Source organism: Myotis lucifugus, unplaced genomic scaffold (genome assembly GCF_000147115.1).
Source record: "Myotis lucifugus unplaced genomic scaffold, Myoluc2.0 scaffold_490, whole genome shotgun sequence".
Classification (NCBI taxonomy): domain Eukaryota; kingdom Metazoa; phylum Chordata; class Mammalia; order Chiroptera; family Vespertilionidae; genus Myotis; species Myotis lucifugus.
In genome coordinates this window covers 293,354-304,035 of record NW_005871538.1, presented here as the reverse complement: position 1 = coordinate 304,035, position 10,682 = coordinate 293,354, and positions in this window count along the sequence as shown.

Genomic DNA, 10,682 nt, shown 5'->3' with positions numbered 1-10,682 from the left:
GAAATTGATGGCGGGCAGTCAAGCAGGTCCTGAAGTCTGACGTGACCCAGAATCTGGTCACTAGGGGGCAGCATCCGTGCGACTGGCAGACAGGGGGGGCCGGGGAGAGCCGCAGGCCTGATGGTGCAGGGGCTGGGCTTGGGGTCGGTCCAGCTCTGAGGAAGCACAAGGCCAGGCTGCCAGACAGAAGCACAGCCCCACGGGCTCCCAGCATCTGCTGTGAGACTTCCCTTTTGTTAAAGTGACTAGAGGCCCAGCGCACGCAACTGAGCGCAGTAGCCTCCGGCCCCTCGGTGCCCGCCCACCTGCCACCCGCTTCGCTGCGATCAGAGCCTGTGGGCCGGGAGGGAGGGACTGAGAGGTGCTCAATGCACATCATGGCGACTGGTTGAGCGGTCGTTCTGGTCATGATGCTTATGGCCTCTGGCCTTTTATTGTAAGGGATTGGGGTGACATCTGGTCATAAAATTATTCAGGTTTTAGGGGTTCAGTTCCACACCTACCATCTGTGCACTGTAGTGTGTGTTCACCACCCAAGTCACATCTCCTCCATCGCCGAGGTGGGCGCAGGGAATGGAAGAAAAGAGAGAGCACTCCTGGCCGCGGTGACTGTAGGTGGTGGGGAGCACGGGGTGGGGGTGGCGGGTAAATGATGATGGGAAAAAAGAAAAGAAAAGAAAGAAAATACATAAATGAAATCAAACTTTTTTTAAAAGAGTAAACATGTATGTACTGAATATTCACTTACAGGTCCCTGTGCCAAATGCTACACAGGATTTTTATAAACTGCAACGAAATCACTGCGTTCGGGAAGATTATAACCTAGAAGAAGTGATAGGGTCGTGCTGGCCACCGAGCAGCGCCCCTGGGCCTCCGCAACAACATGCACGCTCTCCTGATGGGCCTCCCAGCACTGGCCTGCTCACTGGGGTTCAGTGTTCCTGGCCCATCGAAGGGAGCAGGTGTCACTGGTGTGGAACCCCAATAAACCTGGGAAATCCCAGTGTCCTCACGTCCCAGGACAAATGTGAAATGAGGTGGAAAACTAGACTAGAGTGAAAAAAGACTCAGGGACAGAGGAACCGCTAGAAGCGGATAATCTGGTCTCCCAACCACACTCCGGACCATCTTAGGTTCAGCTCCTGCAGGCGCTCTGACCTGGGCCCCCCATGGCGCCCCCCTCCGCCTGAAGCTGCCAGGTGCCTCAAGGTCCCCTCCCGAGAGGCAGGCGCAACTTTTCCCACCACTGCCCAGGCTCCTGAACTGTTTCCTGACCCCCCTCGCTGCCGACATCACGGCCCCCTGATGATGCCCCACGGTCCCCACGCCAGCCCGTCACTGTGCCCGGTGGTGTGACTGCTGCTACCACCCGTCACGGAGCTGGGGAGGAGATGTGCCAGGCCCGGCACGGTCCTTTGCTGTCACCGCCGCTCCATGCATGTGCCCAGGTCCGAGGGAGCCAGCCGAAGCCAGGAAGCATGAGCTGAACTCCACCCAGATCTGCCCGGTTCCTTGTCTGATGCCCCTGCTGTCCCAGTGCACAGCCAGGCTCCCCACTTGGAGCTGATCGTCACACTCTCCCGCTCCAGGGCTCGGGCCACATGGGCCACACAGGCGTGGGCTGGGCGCCGACGCATCACAGGGCGAACAGGTGGTCATTACGCTGTGTGGACAGTGACTGCTGCCTACATGCCATGTCTCCTGATCCCGACGACGGCGGCAGGCGGGTTAAGGTAACTGATGGTCTGCGATGCCTTCCAGTGAGCACCGAGCCTCCGGACAAGATCTGGGAAGGCGAGTCCCGGTCACCCGCCGTGTTCACGGAGGAGGTATCATTGTGCCCGGCTCAGCCTCTGACACCAAACTTTGGTTTCCAATGACTCATCAAGTTCCTGAAGACAGGTTTGCTCCTGTCTGGCTCCTCTCACCTGCGCTTCGCCAGGTAACCTGCCATTATCGCTCCAGCACCCCCAGGGCCTCTGCAGCGGAGCAAGGAGAGGTTTGCAAAGGCGTAAACGAAGGACACAGCCGCTCTCCAAGGGCGGCCAGCTTGGCATGCTTTTCTGAAAACAGCTTGTCCCACCAAACTACCCAAACAGCGAGCCGGACACTTTAGCCCAAATCAACAAATATGGGCAGAGAGGCATGGCCCTGCATGAGGCTGGGTGCTGGGCCAGGGCAACCATGCAGCTCTGCACCCAGCGATGGGTCGGCAGACGTCACGCATCGGCGGAACACCTGGGTGAGGACGAGTCGGGCTCTGCAGTCCGGGGAGGGCCCAGGCTCAGCGCCTGTGCCCTAGGACGGCCGCACCAGCGCAGGGGGCCTGCCGTGGGGACACTGTCCCGCCCATGCTGTCCTGGGCCCACAGTCCCAACGTGGCAGCCGTCACCAGCTCAGCCTCTCACTGTCTCGCTCCACCAACAGCGGGTTTGGCAGAACACAGGGTCCTGTTCCCAGCCTGACTCACCCACCATCCGCAGGAGGCAGGGAGCTCAGGTGTCGACTGCGGAAGAGGCCGGTGGAAGGGGCACACGATGCAGGAGATCGTGTCGTGACCTTCAGAGAAAAGGCTGCAGTAACTGCGCGGTGCCAGGTGGCACCAGGTCTCTGGGGTAATCGCTTAGTGGGCCATACAATGTCCACCCCGGGCTACACACCTGGGACCGATGCAACGTCGGATGTCGATTGTAATTGGAAAGTAAAATCATCTTTTAGAAAGGTGCCGTCACCGTCCATCCTGTTAGGGGAGACACAGCACAGGTGTCCTTGCAATGCCACCAGCGCACTAGAGGTGCCAGGCTGTGTGTGCTGCTCACGCCACGGCTGTGTTTGCCTGGAAACCCCCTTTCGGATGCAATCCTTGCAACAGGGCATGTGGCTGCCCCTCGTTTCTGAATCTGTTGTTACTTTGGAAATAGTTCTGCAAATGACCCCTCACCACCGTTGCCAACTGCTGGCGAGAAGCAGTTCGCACACGCGTGGTCACCTGTGTGCATCCTCAGTGTCTCCCACACCCATCGAACACTTGTTTTGTGTCCCAAGTCCACTACCACCACATCAGCTTCCAAGTCTTCAGGAGCAGCCCTCTTCCCCCGGCTGTCCCCCCACGTGTTCCCCCCCGGCTGTCCCCCCACGTGTTCCCCCGGCTGTGCCCCCTCCCTTCCTCCTGGCTGTCCCTCTTAACAGACCCTTCACAGTCTCTCTCCTTTACTGACACGAAACTCCTGCTCAGTGTCACCAGCCTCTCCAACTTCAGGTGATGAGGTGGCACCCTGCCCACCTCAACTCCGTCCTCCTCACGGACCTGCCAGCCCACCTGCCCTAAGAGCCCACCTGCCCTGACAGCCCACCTGCCCTGACAGCCCACCTACCCTGACAGCCCACCTGCCCTGACAGCCCACCTACCCTGACAGCCCACCTGCCCTGACAGCCCACCTACCCTGACAGCCCACCTGCCCTGACAGCCCACCTACCCTGACAGCCCACCTGCCCTGGGAGTCCACCTGACCTGACAGCCCACCTACCCTGACAGCCCACCTACCCTGACAGCCCACCTGCCCTGAGAGCCCAGCTGCCCTGAGAGCCCACCTGCCCTGAGAGCCCACCTGCCCTGACAGCCCACCTGCCCTGAGAGCCCACCTGCCCTGACAGCCCACCTGCCCTGAGAGCCCACCTGCCCTGACAGCCCACCTGCCCTAAGAGCCCACCTGCCCTGAGAGCCCACCTGCCCTGAGAGCTGGCTGCCGGCTGCTGGCAGGGAGGTTACACTGAGCTTCATCGGCGCGCAGTGAACCCCTGGTCTGGACGATGCCACGTGTGCCCACTTTCATGTGAGCATTGGGGTGTCATGAGATCACAGAGGGACTTTAAGAACCTGAAACCCTTAGATGTCGGCGGAAACAGAACCAGAGAATGTTGGACCTGGAAGGTTTTCAGAGCGTCTCTGCGGGCTGTCACTGTTTGGGGCCCAGGGATGGAGCGGCTGGCGGCATTGCGGGAAGGCCATCGCATGTGCCTGTGTCTGTGCATGTCCTTCTGGCATGTGGTCTTTGAGCAGCTTGTATCTCATCCTCGTGTTTGGAGCACTGAGCTTTAGGAGCACAAGGCTGTGCTGGCCCCACGGGATAGGAGGCGGGAGAGGGGCCAGGGGCCTCACTAGTGAGCGTGCAGCTCCGGCTCTGGCTAAAGCGCATGGACCTGGGCTAATGAAACAGGAAACACGGTTACGACAAGGACTAACTGGAACTTCAGGCAAACACAGTCAGTGGGGAGGGTATGGGAGGGCCTGGGCTTCCGGAAGTCCCCCCCGTCACCCGAGAACCTGCTGACGGTTCTGGGTCCAGCCACTTTCTCTTGTCCCCCCAACCACCCCTCCGTCCAGGCGTGAGGACAGCCTGCCTGTCCACTGCACTGGGCGGCAACCTTTCTTTCCCAAATGCACCCTCTGCGCCTGGACCATGCCGCCTCCTACGTGATGTTACCTTCCCGTTGACAAGGACTTAACAATGTGTGAGCCACGCGCAGTGACAGCAGAGGACTGTGCTGCATGCTGGGACCAGCGACACTGCTCTTCCTCGCGCTCTGTTCCAGGAGGGATGCTGTCTTTCTTTGCTGAGTCTGAGAAACCACCATCCGTTCTCTGAACAATCCGGGCCCATTTCCTTTGACCAAGACTCTTGAGCATTTCTTTTGAAATTAAAATCTTCACTAACTTAGAACAGCTCTGATATTCTTTAAAATTTAGTTAAAGAATAAACCCTTGAAAAACACAACTGGCCCATTAGGAAGTGGGAAGACAGCGACGGCTGCAGCTGCCAGAGGAGCCACACTGATCGCGGGAGGCATTGAGGCCCTGACGGTGTCTCTGACGAGTTTTTTCAAATATTTAACAAACAATCTCAGTCTCACACAGAGTGATACATGGATAGAGAAGAGGACAGGCTTCTCCCCTTTTCAAAAGGCCAACGACATCCCAATAGGTTTTTCACAAATGTTGACAAGCTGGTTTAAAATGTGACGGGCCAGGGACAGCGGGCGCGAGGAGCCAGGATGAGGAGGCCGGCTGGATGGAGACTGCAGCTCCAGTCGTGGCTCAGGGACAGGACAGAGGGACGCGGGGACGAGAGGAGTCGAGATGCACAGATACAGAGTCATCCCGTTCAAGGCACAGTCACTGCCCCAGGGACACAGCCTCCACCAAACAATGAGGATTGTCCATTTATAAAAATAAACCAGGGGTTGCCCGGCAGGCGTGGCTCAGTGGATGAGCATCGACCTATGAACCAGGAGGTCATGGTTCGATCCTGTGTGGGGCGTGCAGGAGGCAGCCGATCAATGAATCTCTCTCATCATTGATCTCTCTCTCCCTCTCTCTCTCTCTCTCTCTCTCTCTCTCTCTCTCTCAAGTCAATAAGCAAACCTTGGGTGAGGATTTAAGAAAAAATGAAAATGGAGGTACAGACGGGGAAAAGGGTTTTACAGATAGGACTCCTGTAATAAAGACAGAGAGAGAGGAGACTGGCAAACTGGCACAGGAGGGCCTGCGGAAAGGGCTCCTGCGGAAAGGTGGCAACTGGTTAATTCCCAGCAACGTGCATGTGACCCCAGCGAGCGCATGAGGAGCGCAGATGGGCTGTAGTGACAGGACCGCAGCGCTGCTCCGGAGGGGTGATGGTGGTGCGTCTCAGGGAGAGGACCTGCTAGGGTTCCTGCACCCCACAATTCCACTCCTAGAGGAGGGCTCCACAGCGCTCACTGGGGCCCTGGGAGGCATGCAAGAAGCTCACGGCACAGCACCGGTAACAGCCTAAAGACGGGAACACCACACATGCTCAGCATGGACATGTGGTGGTGTGGTCAGGCCGTGGACACTGCACAGGCACAGCTAACACTGAACCGTGATCCCCACAACACCACAACACACATGCCGTGAAGTGAGGGCCAGACAGACGAATCCACAACTTCCTCTATTCATACAAGTTCACACCGGCGGCGCCCCTTCGGAGAGGGAGCGCGGGGGGCTGGGCTGCGTGGGAGCGAGGAGAAAGCTCCAGGCTGGGGGCGCCGTCTCCTGTCCCAGGGTGGTTATGAGGGGTGTGTCCGTGTGGACGTTCCTAGGCCTGGTTTGGGCATTCTTTTCTGCTTATGTGACATGTTGTTTTTGTTTTAATCCCCCCCCCCCCCGCCCGAAGGATATGTTTTTAGAGAGAGGAAGGGAGAGAGAAACATCGGTTGGTTGCCTCCCTTACGTGCCCCAACAGACCTGCAACCTTTTGGTGTAGGGAAGACATTCCAGCCAACTGAGCCACCCAGCCAGGGCCTAAGTGACATTTAAATAAAGAAATATTTTTTTAAAGAAACAGAAACAAAAAACAGAGGAGCTTTCGTCTTTCCCAGTCAGTGGTTCTCTGTGTCACCACTTACCTTTGTTTCTTATCCTCCTGGTTCCTTGTAGACTAGCTTTTTTCTTAGAAATATTTTGAACACCCACGTGGACACATCAGGGGCATGCCAGGCACACTCTCCCTTCGTGCCCTCGATGGAACTTTTCACTCTACGTAGAACCCGAAACAAAAAGTCAGGTGCGTAAATGACCTGAGAGAACTAACCTTTTCAACCCGGAGCTCAGGGCGCACTCGACCAGTGATGGGTGCGTGGGACTGTGGCTGCATGTCTGCGTCTCTTCCCACGTGGTCAGAAAGTTCTTCTGATGCTGGACAGACCTCATGGGCCTTTTTGATCCTGTTCGGATCTTAGTCTTTACCACAAGGTAGGAATTCAGTGCACTGCTGCCGATCTGAAACGCCAGTAGTTGCTGTGACGACCCTGTGGGCAGCCGAGGGACTGGGCGACCCTGTGGGCAGCCGGGGGACTGGGCGACCCTGCGGGCAGCCAGGGGACTGGGGGACCCTGTGGGCAGCCGGGGGACTGGGCGACCCTGCGGGCAGCCGGGGGACTGGGCCGGGCAGGAGGGGGAAGTGCCTTCCTCGCCGAGTCTGAGGGGCAGCAGCTCCTGGTCACTCTCACAGCCGCCCTTCCGAACTCCGGAGCCGGCGACCTGCGCTGAGACTTACTTATTCCTGTTTGTCCTGCTGGCTGTCTGCCTTTTCTTTAATATATCGTGTAGTTTGTAATTTTTGGTGCTTTCCAAATTATTGCTATATCAGTTCAATAGATCAAACTATCCCATTTTTCATTTCGCACGTATGTTTAAAATCCATAGTTCTGAATGTTATATCCATGATTCAGATTCATTTCCAAACATAAAATTCACATCCTGAACAATGAGTTCGTAACATAACAGAGATTCATGCACATTACACTGTTATCTTGCTCCAGATAACAGCCAACGCTCAGTGTGTGGCATCGCCTGTTGGAACCACAGAAATCATTAATTACGAAGCAGCTGAGCTTGACTCACTGGGGGTCAATCAAGAAGATGAGGGAGACCCGGGGGGACAACAGAGCAAACGGAAGCCAAGAGAAGACAGAAATGGGAAGTGCTGTCTTTCTCAGCATTTGGTAAATACTAATTTTCCTCCCTTTATGTCTGAAGTAACAATGACAACCTTCCAAAACAGTAGTTTGTTGTGAAGTAGAAAGAATTTTAATGCAACTAAACTCTCTCCAAAGCTTCTCGTGCTTGAGCTCTCCTGAAGTTCAGGGTGTGCACAGCCGTGACTTCCTTAAAAAGTCCTAAGTCGCTGCAAAATTTCATTTCCCAGTGATTTTGCTTCTATATAGTAAGAAACAGATGCAATCTATGTGCTCATAGAGCAATTACCTCTACCCAAAGCCTAATTGTTATTTTATCAAAATAAGAACTAAAATGGGTAGACGCCATCTCTGTACTTTGACTTCCTTTATTTATGACGACAAAAACCAATCTAAATGGAATCTTTATCATTAATTATTATAAATCGTAAATCATTTCAAAGTTAAAGGACGTTGCTGACTTCACGTCCTGCAGCTCGTCTCTCGTTGCAGCGTGGACGTGCGGTTCCTGCCCTTCCTCGCGCTGCAGGTGCTCAGCCCCCTCGGCTCTGAGGGAGGGAGGCCGGTTCCCACTCTCTCCTACCGACTAAGGATGCGAGGGACCGGCACGGCTCCTTCTCAGTCCCACGCAGAAGGGACTGTGAGGCCACGTCACTCAACTCTGAGCCCAACTCTGACTCGGCAGGACGGGGGCAGCAGGTGGATGGAGATCACTTCGATAAATGTCAGCACCGGCATGTCCCCCGCAGCTCCGCGGGGCCTCCGCCGGGACACGGAGGAGCCGCTGCTCGTGAGGCAGCCCGTCGTGGGGACCGGCTCAGCCTGCTGCTGTGGGGTGGTGTGTCCAGCACCTGGAAGTCCCACACTGCTCAGCGCTCGGGCGAAGAGGCAAGTGTTACCTCGGAGGTGTGACCTCCCTCAATAATGGTGTCTACACTACGTCGCAGGAAGGTGAGGTGAGGCTGCAGGAAGAAAGCTACAGCGCAGAGGTGAGGAGGCAGGGCCAGCGCAGAGGTGGGGGTGTCCAACAGCGGGACGGAGGGCTGCCCAGCAGGGACAGGGCAGTGGCGAGGCTGCACAGGGGGCGCGGACGGGGCCTCGCGGTGACGAGTCTCTCTGGGGCACACGTAGGTTGACCGGCAACAGGAGGACATGTCTCCTGTGCTTGTTTACGATATAAAATTTCTCACTGAAGCCCCTTCTCAAACCAAGAACCCCCGTCCTGGGAGGGGGAGTGTGTAAATCAAGTTCACAATCCTGCTACTTCTTAGACCTAAGCATTTCAAAATACCACATTGACGTTGTGTTTTGAAAATAAAACTTTGTATTTATTAAAAGTGACCAGAAAATTCATGGTAATGTGCAAATTTTCTAAAAAGGGGGGAGGATTGGAGGAGCTCTAGCACTCAGTAAACTCTAGCACGACTGGGAGCAACGATGAAGGTGTTTTCTGATGAAATCCCATGAGGTCACCTGCTCAGCATCCTGGTCACAACACCCCTAGCAATGGCGACAGTTACTAAAGGCTGCCACTCGACACACATGTCATCTCCCTGGCAACACAATTAGTTTGATAGTACAATTTCCACTTGGATCAGCGCGGTACCAGATGCAGGGCTGATGGTCGGGATCGTTTGGAGACCTGAGTTCACCAGCAGGCCCTGAGGGCATCACAGGTGAGATGAAGAGGCTTCTGAGGACCACCTGGCTCTGCAATAGAAGCTGCCACTCCACCAGGTGACAGCAACCTGCCCTGCCCAGGCACCTGAGTGACAGCGACTGGCCCCGCCCACCCCCAGGCACCTGAGTGAGTTGCAGCCCAGGCCTGGGACTTGCTCTTCCTGCAGCAGGTGCGGGACACGCCACGTAGACATTTGACACTAAGCGGTGCAGGCGCGCACAGTCCTGGGGACGTTCAGCCGCACCGGTGACAAAGCCGGGAGCCCAGCTCAAGATCCCCGCCCTCCCTCTCCTCCCTCTCCCAGGGCACAGAGAGCAGCGCTCACCGGTCGGTCACTGGGAGTGGATAATTCAGGTGTTAAAAGTCTCACCTGCCCACGAGTAGGAATCAGGCACAAACCACCAGGAAGTCACGGCACCTTCCCTCCCTGCAGAGGTGGCCTCAGCACCTTCGTGGAAGGGGAGCGGCGTTGCCGGCATCTCACTTCTGCCGGCGCGTGTACAGGCTCCCGTCCTTCACTCGGACCCTGCGACGCAGGAGGCAGCCGGCACTGAAATCAGCCGTGTTCTCCGCGCCGGGCGTCCAGGGGCAGCCTCCACCGCGGGCGGGTTGTCCCTGACCAAAACGGATGAGCATTGTTGTCGCTCACAAATCCATTTTTACCTTTTTTAACCAAAAAGCATATACATCATAAAGCAACGCTTCAGCAAATAGGTCATGGCGGAACCAGTCATTTCCCATTCCATTTTCTAAACCGATCTAGTCGCCCTTTTTAAAACTTCACCTGCCTCCGTGAGGACCTGGGTGCCATTTCAGATGCTTTAACTCGTTGCTTAGCAACTGGGTCCTCCGGATGGAGCTCCAGGAGCAGGAACCCGGGTGAGCTTAAGACGCCGCCCTGGAACTAGAGCCTCACCGGTGGGTGTCGCGGCTCCAAGATGCCTGGCAGAGCCTGGGCAGGCCGTGCTGGGTGCCCTCGGGCAGCTGCACACGTCACGGGAGTGGGGGGTTGGACACCTGCGCACGCGCAGATCCACCGGGAGCAGGGGTTCTGGCAGAGGCCCGGAGGCTCGGGTTAGGCGGCTGGTGCCCCTGTCCCGGCGGCGCTGGGCCTGACTCCCTGGCAGGAGCAGGAGCAGGAACCGGCCTGGGGCCCCCCGTCTCTGAATGCACCTCTGGGAGCCTCTTGGGGAAAAGCCACCACGTCGGGGGTCCCTCGACAGGACCCAGACATGCAGAGGAAGAGCCCAGGAAGCCGGGGCGGTGTGCTTACCCAGCGTTCGCAGGGCATAGGTGATGTCCAAAACCGGACGATCACCATCCTTTCAGAACGTACGGAACAAAACTGGGACTCGGGACAAGCGATATGATAGCCTCTCGGTAAACATTCAATTAGACTGCACGCCCGTGGAGGGGGAGAACACTGAAATAAAAAGATGTTTTCATAGTTTTCATTTTAGTCATTGTTTGCTCTTCTCTCCCCCTTCTTTTTTTTTTTTTTTTC